Here is a 14,971-nt window from a genome sequence, read left to right on the forward strand (position 1 = left end):
CCCTCTTGTACGATCGAAGATGTCGCCTCAGCCTTCCACAAGGTGGTTACTGATGACTGTCGACCGCAAACGTTGTCTGCTCCCCTCGGGCCTCCACCCCGCACTTCCCTCCCCAAGTTCTCACACGTCAGTATCGGTGCTGTTGAACGGCTACTCCAGCAAGTTAATCCCGCGAAGGCAACAGGCAGCGATGGCGTACCAGGGGCAGTCCTCAAACTCTGCTCTGACGTCTTGGCGCCGTCTGTCACTAGCCTGTTCAATGCCTCGCTGTCGTGCGGACATGTGCCCTCGGCGTTCAAGCTAGCTAATGTCATTCCACTGCATAAATCTGGTGATCCATCGCTGCCAACTAACTTCCGCCCTGTATCCCTTCTACCCATACTCTCCAAGCTGCTAGAGAAGTTGGTTCAGAAGGAGCTCATCACCTTCCTGGACATAACAGCATCGTTACCAACAACCCAGTTTGCGTTCAGCCGTGTCCACTCTACCGAAGACGCATTAGTCCTTATGTCAAACCGCATCCTGACAGCCAAGGATCAGGGCCTATTCACAGGTGTATGCCTGTTAGACATGTCCAAAGCCTTCGATAAAGTCCAACATGACAAGCTATTGCAGGATCTCCACAGTGTTGGGGTGTCCGGTACTGCCTTGGACTGGTTCGCCAGCTACCTATCCGGTCGCACTCAACGTGTCTGTCTGGGGTCGCGGACTAGCTCTATATCAGCTTGCACGAGTGGTGTCCCCCAAGGTTCGGTGCTGGGCCCCATTCTGTTCAGCCTTTACACCCGCGAGGTCCCCGCTGTAGTTGGCCAGTCCGAGTCAGTTCAATTCGCGGACGACATTGCGCTCGCGTGCAGCCGGCGAACAGCACAGGAGGTATCCGATGTCTTATCTGCTTCTGTTTCAATCCTTGCAGACTGGCTGAAGGATCGAGGCCTGATCCTCAATGCTGGCAAGAGCCAAGTCGTGCCAATTCCTGCCGGCCGTCAGCACACAGCGGATCTACAGGTCGTCTGCCATGACACTTCACTGCCTAGTGTGCCAAGTGCTCGTTATCTTGGCGCCACAATCGATTCCGGCATGTCCTGGCACGCCCACATTGCCAAATGTTCTGCACGCGTGTCGCAGAAGATCGGAGCACTCTGGCGAATGCGCCACTGCCTGAATCACCAGTCACGCATGACCTACTTTAGATCGCTGATCATGTCTGACCTGCTGTATGCCTCAAACGCGTACTCTAGCTCACTGCAAAGAAGGTACCTCGACCGTCTACAGGTCCTGCAGAACAGCGGGGCTCGTGCTGTCTTTGGCCGCCCTCCATGGTCGTCTGCCCGCGACCTGCTGGAGCGCATTGCATTGTTCCGTGTGGCAGAAGTCTTCAATCAGAAGCTAGCATACCTGGTGTGGCGCTGTCGTTATGCACTGGCAAGTCCAGAGTTGCAAGCCCTGCTAACCCCCGCTGCACCCGGCCCTACTAGGCTCCAATCTGCCATGGGCCTGTGCGTGCCAGTTTCTCGTTCGGTTGCGGGGCGGGGGCGCTTTGCTTGCAAGGGTGCTGTATTATGGAATGCCCTCCCCAGCGACATCCGTGCCATCCATCACGCTCGGCAGTTTCGCACGCAGGTAATCCCCTATACCTGCGCCCTGTAGATGTCGACAAGCGAAATCTGATTTTTTCTGTTCTCTTTCTGTTGTACCCGATCTCCCTCTGATGTACCGCTGACTCTACGTTGAAGATCAAAGTATTTGAATTCTCATTCTCATTATGATTTTCATATTCGCTTTCATGTTATTGGGTTCTATGCCCGTTTGAACTTGCGAATCAAAATAAATACAAACAAACAAACAAACAAACTGTTGATAGTCTAACCAATTCCGTATGGTTTTTGTCCTTACGGCAAAATTGTTAGCCAACTCGGCTACCTTTTGTGTAGATGGCCAATGATCTTGAGCAAATTCATACGTCAGAACAGCATACTGATCCTCTGAAAATTACTTGCGTGCTCGGCCACTTCGCAATTAGGTAGTACTTGTATCTCTTGTGGCACTAGCGTTCCTGGCTTCGTCATCTAGCCATGCTTTGAAAATTGGGTGCAACGAATTCATTGTAGCGTCACAATATATACGTCCTCTAAAATTTCTGATGGAGTGCTCACTGTTTGGAAATTTGGCCCCATAGGATATGCAGAGTATGGATGCGAGTCTTTTTTGTGAAATGTTTGCCCGTTCTCTTGCTGTTTTGATCAATTCGCAGAACGCCTTATGATCATAACTCAATAAATCTGCCTTTGCCGCAGGAGAAGAGTGATCCATTGTACTTGGTAGTGGGAGATTTGGGGATGATCTGTAATCGCTTTTTGTCTGCCCAAGCGAAGCGTTCTCGCTGTTTTGCTGTTGTAATGTACTCAAGGCTAAAGAAGAAGCAATCCCAGGTAAACTAAAAGGCGTATCTCTTTGTGTTGTCAATAATCCTCTGTATGCTTGTGGCGGATATGGGGATGCTGCATCGCGCCTTGAGCTCTCCGTATGAGAAATATACTCACGGTTTTGCTGTTGCGAGTTACTGACGGCCGAAGAAGAAGCATATCCCTGTAAAGCAGATGGTGTATCGTGCTGCGCTGAACTGCGGGCACTCGATATACTTCTATGGTGTTGGGAACCAGATGTGGATGGTGTGTAATTCCTTGTTCTCGGAACAAGGGAAACGGTCTCTGAGTAATGCTGCCACTGGTGATGCTCCTGCTGTGGATTGAGGGAGGAATTATACGAGATGCCTTCTAGTCGCTCTTTTGCTCCATGATGCTGAGTAGGAGTGCTAGAAGCAATAGCAGGCTGTGTAAGGTAAGAGCCACTGCTAGAACTGGCATATGCCACTTGCTGCAAGCCAGACGAACGAGATACAGATACGGACCCACTTGTAGATGATAGCTCCGAACCAATGGTCACATCGGGTGCGACGGGTCTGGAAGTGAAGTAGTTTGTTTCGGTTTGAGCTGGCCGGGGCCCATTCAGCCAACGGGCAATTTCTTGATCGTCGTTGGCAACTTGCTTCCAATCCAATGCAATTTCCTCATCAAAATCTAGCGGTTTGTCTTTGGAGTATTGTCGTGTCTCGATCTTTTCCAGCACGGCAGTAAGCTCATTTCGCAGGGGATACGAATCCCAGGGACGTTGATCACAGTTGTGCTCCAGTTCCACACTAAATCTTGTTAGACTATTCGATGACGTTGGTATGGCCATAGAGGTGCTTGATAGATGACTGAAGTGTGATGGGGCATTAGTTTCGATCGCAGTGCTGGCCGACGATGTTCTGTTCTTTGCTGTTGCAGTTGAAGTCTTGAAGCAAGAGGAGACACTGGTCTCAGTTCGTGGTGGTTGGTCAGCCATATGAACGTCCTGAAGGATACACGTTATTTTTACTCTTCACCCGCAACACAATACAATAGAATAATGACAAATTCTGCAGCGAGAGAAAATTTTAGAATTTGGTGTTCGAAGAGAACCAACTACAACGGATAGAAAGACAGTTGATAAGCAAAGGGCTTGTAAGTTGTCTACGGGCATTGAAGACTGTATCCTGGTCTACAGCGTTTTGAACTTCCTCGGGAGAGAATATTACCCAGCTTCTGTTGCTAAAGTTAGGGCTGAAAAAATTAACCACAAGTGTTCGCTGTTAGTAACACTTGGTAGAAAAGAATCACAACTGGAATGTGATAAGATTTCCCACTGAATCATCTCGTCCTTGGAAATTCAGCTATTTGAAAAAATGCTGAAACGCGTCTGTAAGTTCAAGTGATCGTTGTTCTCACGTGTGCGTATGGCTAAACCATATAATTGTCTAAAACTGTTCATATTTGCACCACTCAGCCTTTCTTTAGTAGTTATAGCATTCGTATTCACACTTGTCCAGCTTGGTACACCGTCAGCTATCGTTCGTTCTGTGTACTTGTTACCTATTATAGTCGGTATAATTATTAAAATTAAAAGTTCACGGTTCGCGTGAGATTTGGCTGGAAGCCGAGTTTTCTACATCCGCCGTGGGAATGCCACCACCCTCTGGGATCAAAAGCGTAGATGCAGCCGTCGGTATACTTCATATATTATACGTTTAAGGTTTCTCAAGTCTGGCACCTTCATTCACTTCTATGTGTACGAGGTCACCAGTTGCCCAAGCTGTTTTAGGCTGCCTATCTTTGCGCTATTGGTATCACATTCATTTCCGAGGGCCCTCAAAATCTGTTCTCACCTTCCAAGAGCACCGCTCACTCATTCTGCACTCTGGTGTTTCACGAGGTGTTTGTCACGCTGAAAACGGAGGAGAAGAGTGTTACAACTAATATGCCTACAGTCCATTTCACACAAAGATGGGCCGTGGCTCTGGCGAGCTCCCGTATTAGGCGTTTTTCAAGATTTTATCGTACACAGTGCAGTGCTCTGAAAATTTGAAATTTGAAAAATGGTCCAAAAAGTGGTACCCGAACTGGGGTTCGAACCGTTAAATGCACTGTTGCAGGCAGGGTCAAACGGCCTGGATTTTGATGGGTTTTCCCAATTCAGTCTTGGGGCAAAACCTGGCCGAACTTCTATTCTTGCTATGGCTTGCTGTTTGGAGAAATAGACTTCAGAAACATAGTTGGAAGAGGATTCCACAGGGGATTGCAGAAAATATTCTAAAAACACTCAACATTTGACCTATTTATGGGCAAAAGCTAGAAGTCCATCTTTTTCTGAATGGACTGTAATGCAACCGACTCAGAGGGTAAAGAGGAGAGACGAAGAGCAACGACGATGAAGAGCCAAGGCTAGAACAGTATCTAATGGTGTACTAGCTGTGCTAGTACTTCCGAAGTACTTGTTAGCAACAATCCGAACTAGCGCACACACTGCACTGCATTGCTTTGTACTGCATTCAAGACTGACGTCATGCGCTTTGTTTTGCTGCGTAATCACAAATGGCCCCAGCCCATTTTGCGGAAAAGAAGAACAAATCTTGCTTGCCCTGTTGTGCTCTTCCAGACAACGGATCGTGCTTCAGCAGTGTTTCTTTTCCCACCATCCCTCCCTATCCAACTTATTCACACCATCATAATTATCGTACCCACTAATCGGGTCCACTCTCACAACTGGTGTTATCTAGCTATTTGCTGCGGCTCTGCCTTGCGCTATATTACATCCATTTAGCATTGCAGCTCTACGTTGAGCTAACAGCAGCTCTACTTTGAGCTAACAGCAGCTCTACTTTGAGCTAACAGCAGCTCTACTTTGAGCTAACCGCAGCTCTACTTTGAGCTAACAGCAGCTCTACTTTGAGCTAACAGCAGCTCTACCTTGAGCTTACAGCAGCTCTACTTTGAGCTAACAGCAGCTCTACTTTGAGCTAACAGCAGCTCTACTTTGAGCTAACCGCAGCTCTACTTTGAGCTAACAGCAGCTCTACTTTGAGCTAACAGCAGCTCTGCTCTGAGCTTACAGCAGCTCTGCTCTGAGCTAACAGCAGCTCTGCCCTGAGCTAACACCAGCTCTACTTTGAGCTTCGAACCAGTTGTTTCGAAACCAGCACTCCTCAATCCAAAGATGCCTCTTTGTTGACTTGTTTGTGTGAGGGATGGGGCTAACGACCATGCGGCGGGCAGAGTGAATGCCCCGCGGTCCTCCCAAGTGTCCCAAAGCGTGGCCGTAATGCGTGTGTTTTCCAACACCATACCATAACTGTACCATGGAGACAAAAACAGTGGGGCGCCTGGCCAGTTTGGTGCGGAGTGAGTTCACGGAGTAAATGCCCCAGGGGCCTCTCGCGTGACTACTTGCAGTACTGTGTTGGAGGGCTAAGTCTGAACTGGCACCCTTATTTCCAGTACATCTACATGTATACTACATATTTGATAAATCTTGTGTTGTAGAATTCCACATAATAAGTATCTAATATTGACTGAGTACGAGGTCAATATAGGAAATAAAAGCCGAGTAAAAGACCGAGGCGAAGCCGAGGTCTTTAACGAGGTTTTATTTCCTATACTGACCAAGTCCGAAGTCAATATTAGATTTATCACGACAAACAGACCATATTTCAAATTCCAGAACGATAACCTCATGAATCCCGGTTTTATGATTACACAACCATTGCACCACCGCCTACTCATGCAGTGACAATGCTGCACTAGGCACCGTTCAACTGCGCAACCCCTAAGCAGTCAAATATAAGCAGTCAATATAGCCCTAAGGAGTGAAATATGCAGGAATATTTGACTGCTTAGGTATGGCAAAAATCTATGTGAGTCAATACTAAGGGAGTGATAATTATGGGTATACTGCTCTGTACTTTTGTGGATGAGCACTCTCCCTTGAGCTGCCTTCACCGGCCTTGTCTATAATTATATTTTACTCAATCTGTGGACAGAGTTATGACAGTCGTGTACTCTTGCCTCTTGGACTAGTTTCTCTTCCATAATCCAGTGTGTCATTACTATGATAGCTTTCATGTCTGAGGTTGTTGGTATGTCTGTGGGCTCTGTGTTCCCAGTACACAATAGCGGAGGCTGGTTGGCAAAGTAACTCCAATTTCACTTCAAGGTACCAGTGCATCTAGTGTCTGCTTCTATCAAGGCAGCGTGCTGTCTATACTGGTTACCCCAGCAAGTGTAGGGTGTGCATAGATGCATAGAACTGTCTTGGCCGTTTTATACCGATGTACTCCGTGTGGTGTAGACCAAGTGTGCATTGGTGGTCGACTCATATGGCCTCGCCAATTTTGTGGATTAGACAGTTATCTTGCGCAAGTCTTGATCTGTCTCATTCAGATCTCTTTCGCTATCGTTGATATAACAGAAAATCTGTGGGTGCACAAACAGTTTATTTGTTGCAGATTTATGTGCTTCTCTTGCGACGGGCGTATACATGTTACACGAACATGTATATGTGCTGGAAATAAGGGTGACAGTTCAGACTTAGCGCTCTAACACATTACTGCAAGTAATCACGTGAGAGTTCCCTGGGGCATTCACTCCGTGAACTCACTCACCACCAAACTGGCCGGGCGTCCCACTGCTGTTGTCTCCATGGTATATTCATTCTACAGTTATGGTATGGTGTTGGAAAACACACACGTAAAAACCATGCTTGCGGACACTTGAGAGGCCCGTGGGGCATTCGCTCCGCCCGCCGCATATTCAATAGATACTGTTTGTCTACTCTGGTTTATCTACCCTTGATATTATTAATCCGTGTGAGACTCGTATGTTAGAGGGTTAGACCAGTAAGACTCGTAGCAATACGTGTCTTGCTAGTGATGAATGTTCCACCTACATGTAGTTGTTTCACATACTTGAAGATGGTTGAAGTACAAGTACATGTATTAAGAGGAAGAACAATGGACCAATGAACTATGCCTTAGGCTATAATTTCCACTAACACCACCAGTTACTTGACAGTCAGCTAATTCGATAACATAATCATTGCACGAATGAGACCAGACACATCTAATACTAACGAACAAATCACGGTTCGCGTGAGACTTGGCCAAAGGCCCAGTTTTCCGCATCCGCAGGAACGCCACCACCCCTTGAACCAAAGCGCAGATGCAGGTCCTATACGGTAGGAGATGAGTAGATCAGAGCCACCACAAAGTGGTCAAAGACCGAAAATCCCATTCACAGCATCCATGTTTCCCTCATGAAAGGCCACGAGTTCCCAATTAACTGTGGGTCGCAGCATGGCTGGAAAAATCCTTCCGCTTCCAAGCAGTTCTTGAACCTGGGACCCTCTGTTTCTCAATCATGGTCTTAGACCATACCACTACGCCTGCCTGCCCAAAACTGACATGACACACACAAAGACTACCGGGAACCTCCTTTTGAAGTTGAACCGGTGTAGCCTTGTCAACAGGTGACGTAAGCAGGGACAATCCCGGCCGTTGACCCACGTATCACGCTCTGAGCGCAAATTTCCCGGGACCAACATTACGAGTGCTATAACTCAAGAACCGGTCTTTCCATCGCTTTGAAAATTGTTCGAGGTGACAGCTGAGAGTTTTCTCTTCAATCTACATATTTCGATCTCTCCAAAAGAGATTTGACCAAGTAACGATAATTTCAAAATGCCTACCCCATTGATCATCGGTGTTCGATCAATGTATGGGCCAGCCAATAAAGAGTTAACTCAGAGTTTCAAGCATTACATTTTACGAGTAAGTTCATGTTTTTGACATTTTAGTCTAGCATTTTGGGATATGGTAGGGATACTGATGGTTAATTAAAGGTGGTTAAACATCAAGTTGTTTTCTACATACCTAGCACATTGTAGTCTGGCGTTGGACTTAGGAGAGTGCGATCGCTCGATGAGTGCAACTTTAAAGTTGCTTAGATGAATGAGAGCAGAGTGTGTTTTGGATATCAAATATGGCACCGGCGGGCCAATGGCCAAGACCTCAAAACAATGCAGGTCATATCTTGCCCTTTTTTGAGGTATACATTAGATCAGGGGCTTGACTAACATGACTCAACGAAATTACGGTTCACAACCATAAACAACATGAAACGACATGCGCACAAATGCGAGGTGGGACAAATAACAATAAGAATAATGATAGTTACTTAGAACGGGATTATGGGAACAATCCTACTTGAACAATGTTGTTTGTGTGGTATGTTTTTTTAAACTTCCCCGCGTGAGTTTTCAGGCGATAGAGATGTCCATCATAATAATATTAGAAACTCGGGTATTGAGCCATTAATAAATGTAGAAAAGAAAAAGAACATATGGAAACGAGTTACGAATGTGTTACTACTCTGTGAGTTTTGTGCCTAGTTGTTGCACTTTCTGACTGTATTATAGTATCTAGTTACAGTGGTGTAGAGTTACTCTTAACTCATTTCCATACGTTCTTTTTCTTTTCTACATTAACAATATTAGGTTTTGATTTACAAATTTTCAAATCTTTCAGGAAAATGTCCACCCAGGTTTTCGTTATTCGGACTTAGAATTTACAGAAATATCCTCTTCATTTTCATCCCGATCTTCCTCTCTTTTGTCTTGCGAATCTTTGGAGTTGCTGGTTCTACATTCACCGCGCGGTTGAGTGCGGGGTGCTTTTCTAGAATTATCTTTGGACCGTTGATAGCAACGCCAATTCCGTATGGTTTTTGTCCTTACGGCAAAACTGTTTGCGAATTCGGCTACATTTTGTGTAGATGGCCAATGACCTTGAGCAAATTCATCCGTCAGAACAGCATGTCGCACCAACTTCTTCTTCACATGTTACCCGAAGCGTTCAAGTCATTTATTTAACCCATAGACCATACGTTTCATTCTTTGCGAATGGGTTTACTCACAAAGCTTATCGAGTGAAATGAGAAAGTAATACCCGTAGCAATATTTAAGACAAATTTTGTCTTGCTCGTGAGTACTGTTCAACCTACATGTACATGCAGTTGTTTCACATACTTGAAGACGGTTGAAGTACAAATACATTCATTTAAAGGAAGGAAAATGGACCAATCAACTACGAATTAGGCTATAACGGTCGGCGCGTCCGCGAGGATAAGAATATCCTCAAAACCTTCGCTTTCTCTTCTAACGCAGCAAGTTTCTTCCAAGCACCGACACAACAACCGTCCATCTCGAGTGCGCTTGTCCTGTCGGTACAAGTAGCCACCAAGGCTGAATACTTGTTTTCCACGACAAGTTGTGAAAGTATTGAATTTCATGATTCCAAGATTCAGATATTCGAACTCACGATAACCTCTTGGTGTCTATGACAACTATTTTATGCTTATTTCTACTTGCCGCTGAGGTATCCAGCCATAAACACAACTCGCATTGAGATATGCAGCACTAACCGTTCTTAGCGCTGCATTGGCAAAGGCTTATACTTTGCGGCGCTGGATAAAGATAAGCTGTCACAAAATAGGCGGAGAATCTCGGCGCAACAAACCCGTGCGCGCCTAACATTGATGCTGATATAGTGGGTGCTGCGGCGAGTGTGCTATGATGCGGAGTGCGGTTTTCGGTGGCTGAAGCGTATGTTAACCTAATTTCCACTTACACCACCAGTTACTTGACAGTCAGCTCATGCGATGACATAATCATTTCACGAATATAACCAGACACATCTAAAAGTTTATTAAAACTAACAAAACAAATTCCCGGTTCGCGTCAGACTCGGCCAAAGGCGTATTTTTCCGCATCCACAGAAACGCCAACAAACTTTTGGATGGAGGCGCAGATGCAGCTCCTAAACGGTGGTAGGTGAGTAGAGCAGTCCCACCACAAAGTGGTCAAAGACCGAATATCCCATTCACTGCATCCATGTTTCCCTCGTGCCAGGCCACGAGTTCAAAAATAACTGTGGGTCGTAGCACGTCTGGAAAAAATCTTTCCGTTCCTAAGCAGGACTTGAACCTGGTACCCTCTGTTTCTCAATCATGGTCTTAGACCATCCCACTATGCCTGCCTGCCTAAAACTAACAAGACACAAACAAAGAAGGAAAAGCAAGAAAACAACAGGAAACCACAGGAAACAATAGGGAAGTTTCGCTCTACGGAATTACGTATGAAAATAACGTATGAACTGCACGGAAATCAGAGCTGTTGGGTTTCGCTTTATGTGATTTCTCCACCACTGCTAAACATGCGTTGTTGCTTCGGAGACGCATCGGCTGCATGCGCCCACCGTATGCACCATGAACCGAAACCGCGTTTTCTATGATAATATAATTATTATGCACTTGGTGTACGGTGTGTGTACCTTGTGATTCCTTGTGATTCACGCGGCTTGAATGTTGCCATGGACAAATGCGCAAAATGCGAAAAAAAATATTTCAAAAAGTCCTACGGAGGACCCAACGTAGGAAAGAGCTTTCCTACGGAAATCAGTAGAGAGATTTACGTATGAAAGTTGCCCTGGCTCCCCGGCCCGTACGACATACGGATTTTCATACGTAATTACGTAGAGCGAAACCTCCCTAATGTAAAGATAAATACGAGCACGTGCGAACAAAAAGAGTTTTACGCAACCAGTTGTGAGCTCAAGACATAACTTGCACATTGTAGTCTGGCGTTGGACTTGTGCGAGTGAGATCGCTCGATGAGTGAAACTTGAAAATTGCTTGGTTGAATGAGAGCAGAGTGTGTAGTGAATGTCAAATATGGCACCGGCCGATAGCCCAGTGCGCAAAACAATGCAGGTCATATCATGCGAATTTACAAGTATACACTAGACCAGGGACTTGACTAACATAACTCAAACGCAGACGAAATTGCCGTTCACAACCATAAACAACATGAAACGGCATTCGAACAAATATGACCTGGGACAAATAACAATCAGACAGTTACTTAGAACGGGATTATGGGAAAAATCCTACTTGATTAATTTTGTTTGTGATGTAGGTTTTTGTAAACTCCCCCATGAGGTTTCAGACGATAGAGATGTCCATAATGATAATAATTATTATAGTTATTGGATTACTAATTTCCAATAACTCCAGGATAATGTCCGCCCAAGTATTCGTTATTCGGACTCAGACTCTTCTGAAGTATCCTCTTCATCTTCATCGAGATCTTCCACTCTTTGGTCTTGTGAATCTTGCGATTTGCTGGTGCAAAATGCACTGCCTCGTTGAGTTCGTGGTGCTCTTCTAATATTCTCCTTGGACCGGTGATGGCTAAACCACTTCCGTATTGTTTCTCTCCTTAACGCTAAACTGTTAGCCAATTCGCCTAACTTTTGTGTAGATGGCCAATGATCTTGAGCAAACTCATGCGTCAGAACAGCATACTGATCCTCTGAAAGTGCCTTACGGGCTCGGCCACTTCCCAATATGGTAGTACTTGTATCTCGTGGGGGATTAACGTTCCTGTCTACGTCATCTAGCCATGCTTTGAATATACGGTACAACGAATTCATTTTAGCGTCAGCAAATAAACGTCTTCTAAAATTTTTAATAGAGTGCTCATTGTTTGGAAATTTGGCACCATAGGATATGCAGAGTATGGATGCGAGTCTTTTTTGTGTAATGTTTGCCCGTTCTCTTGCTGTTTTGACCAATTCGCAGAACGCCTTATGATCATAACTCAATAAATCTGCCTCAGCCGCAGGAGAAGAGTGATCCATTGTACTTGGTAGTGAGCGATTTGGGGATGATCCGTAATTGCTTGTTGTCTGCCCAAGCGAAGCATTCTCGCTGTTTTGCTGTTGTGATGTACTCAAGGTTAAAGAGGAAGCAATCACTGGTAAACTAAAACGTGTATCTGTTTGTGTTGCTAATAATCTTCTATAGGCTGTCGGGGAGTATGGGGATGCTGCATAGCGCCTTCTACTCTCCCTATGAGAAATACACTCACGGTTTTGCTGTTGCGAGTTACTGACGGCCGAAGAAGAAGCATATCCCCGTAAAGAAGATGTATCGTGCTGCGCTGAACTGCGAGCATTCGATCTACTTCTATGGTCTTGGGAGCCAGATGGGGATGCTGTGATATTAATTGTTCTCGGAACACGGGAAACGTTCTCTGGGTAATGCTGCGACGTATACTGGTGATGGTCCTGCTGTGGATTGATGGAGGAATTATACGAGATGCCTTCTAGTCGCTCTTTTGCTCCATAATGCTGAGTAGGAGTGCTAAAAGCAATAGCCGGCTGTGCAAGGTAAGAGCCACTGCTAGCACTGGCATATGTCACTTGCTGCAAGCCAGACGAACGCGCTACTGATAAGGACCCACTTGCAGTTGATAGCTCCGAACCAATAGTCACATTGGGTTCGACGGGTCTGGAAGTGAAGTATTTTGTTTCGGTTAGAGCTGGTCGGGGCCCATTCAGCCAACGGGCAATATCTTGATCGTCGTTGGCAACTTGCTTCCAATCCAATGCGATTTGCTCAGCCAAATCTAGCTGTTTGTCTTTGGAAAATTGTCGTGTCTCGATCTTTTCCAGCACGGCAGTAAGCTCCTTTCGCAGGGGATACGAGGCCCAGGGACGTTGATCACAGTTAAGCTCCAGTTCCAGGCTAAGCTTTGATGGACAATTCGATGACGTTGGTATTGGTATAGATGTGCTTGATGGGCGAATGAAGAGTGATGGGGCATTAGTTACGATCTCACTGCTGGCCGACGATGTCCTGATCTTTGCTGTTGTAGTTGAAGGCTTGATGCAAGAAGAGACACCGGTCGCAGTTCGATTCGGTTGGTCGGCCATATAAACGTCCTGAAAGATATCGGTTATTAGTTCTCTGCACCCGGAACACAATTCCGATAGAAGACAATATGTGCAGTGAGAGAGAATATGAGAATTTGGTGTTCGAAGAGAACCAACGACAACGGAAAGACAGTTGATAGCCTACGGGCTTGGAAGTTGTCTACGGGCATTGAAGACTGGGTCCTGAACTACATCGTTTTGAACTTCCACAGGAGAGAATATTTCAGAGCTTCCTTTGCCAAAGTTAGGGCTGAAGAAATGTAATTACAAGTGTTAACTGTTAGTAACACTTGGTCGAAAAGAATCACAACAGCAATGTGATTAGATTTCGTACTTAATCACCTCTCCCTTTGAATTTCAGCTAAATGAGCGTCCTGAAACGCGTCAGTATGGTCAAAGGATCGTTCTTCTCACATGTGCGTATCCTTCAATCATTAAAATTTTCTAAAGCTGTTCATATTTGCACGACTCAGCCGTATCCTAATTACAGCATTCGCACTCACACCTTTCCAGTTTGATACATCGTCAGCTACCGTTACTTTTGTGCATTTGTTTCCTACTGCAGTCGGTTTACTTCGATAACCTTTTAGGTTTCTCAAGTCTGGCACATTTTTATCGCTTCTTCTACGTGTACGAGGTCACTGGTTGGCCCTGCGTGTTTATGCACCTCTATGCGCTATTGGTCACACATTCATTTCTGATGGTCCTCAATTTCTGGTCTCACATGCATTAATATTCCAGGAGCAACACTGACTCATTCTGCACTCTGGTGTTTCACAAGGTGTTTGTCACGCTGGAAATGGAGGAAAGGGAGTGTCACAACAGAGATCCTTACGAGAACGCTAACTTTTACGGTACTCACTCCCAGGCGTGACAAAAGATGTATCGGGTAACGGAAAAACGCTACAGAACTCAAAATAACAGGCCTACGTTCGTTATGGTAATTCTGCAAAAAATGCAAAAACTCGCATTGTTTTTTTAACTGGCGGGAGATAAAAAGCACGTGCAGATCGAGATCAGAGTCGAGATTGCTTCCTCTTGTGACATTTAGCTCTTTTTGGCGAGTTTTGCCTTTCAGTTGACAATTTTTAGCGTGATCCGCTTCGTTGCTGTCACCATCTATCCCATCTGAAAATCAAAAGGGACCGGTTCCGCGGCACTCCTGAGAAAGAAATTCATCGGCCTCTTCCAGACGTGCTGGAGGTGGAGAACCCTTACAATAGTCGGTGCTGCGTTTAGGAATGGTTCCCAAGGACCTGGGAACAACCAAAACTCATTTCGCCGTGCCTTTGCCATTCCACAGTGTAAGACCTCGCCAAAGGTATTCGTTTGGAACGACAGCAAACTAATCCCTGGTTCAAAATCTTGACCCCAGGGAACCGTTGAACCACTATTTTCCAGAAAAATTCATATCGCAATGGTTGTCACGACTACTTCGTCTGAACTATGACGTGCATTGTGCTACGGGAAAAGCCAGCTTGAACGATCCGACGTACGGCAAGGTTTGCGTTTACGTTAGCGTTTTTTCGCTATAAGGCCCTAAGGGCGCGCTCACACTGCGACCAAAACCAGCGTCCATGCGGACATGCGGCCAAGTTGCATGGCAACGGCATGAACTTGACCAAAACGTCGCGGCCACGTTTCAAATCGTGACCGCGACCTCCGGAGGGGGGTGCCACGACTTGGCGGCAACATGATCGTAGACGTGAAGCGTATTTGTGTACAACCTGGCCTGAAGTATGTTCAATTTCTCAAAATCCGGCGTGTTGATTCATGAAACTCGGC

This window comes from Sycon ciliatum, chromosome 13, assembly GCF_964019385.1.
Source record: "Sycon ciliatum chromosome 13, ocSycCili1.1, whole genome shotgun sequence".
Lineage (NCBI taxonomy): Eukaryota > Metazoa > Porifera > Calcarea > Leucosolenida > Sycettidae > Sycon > Sycon ciliatum.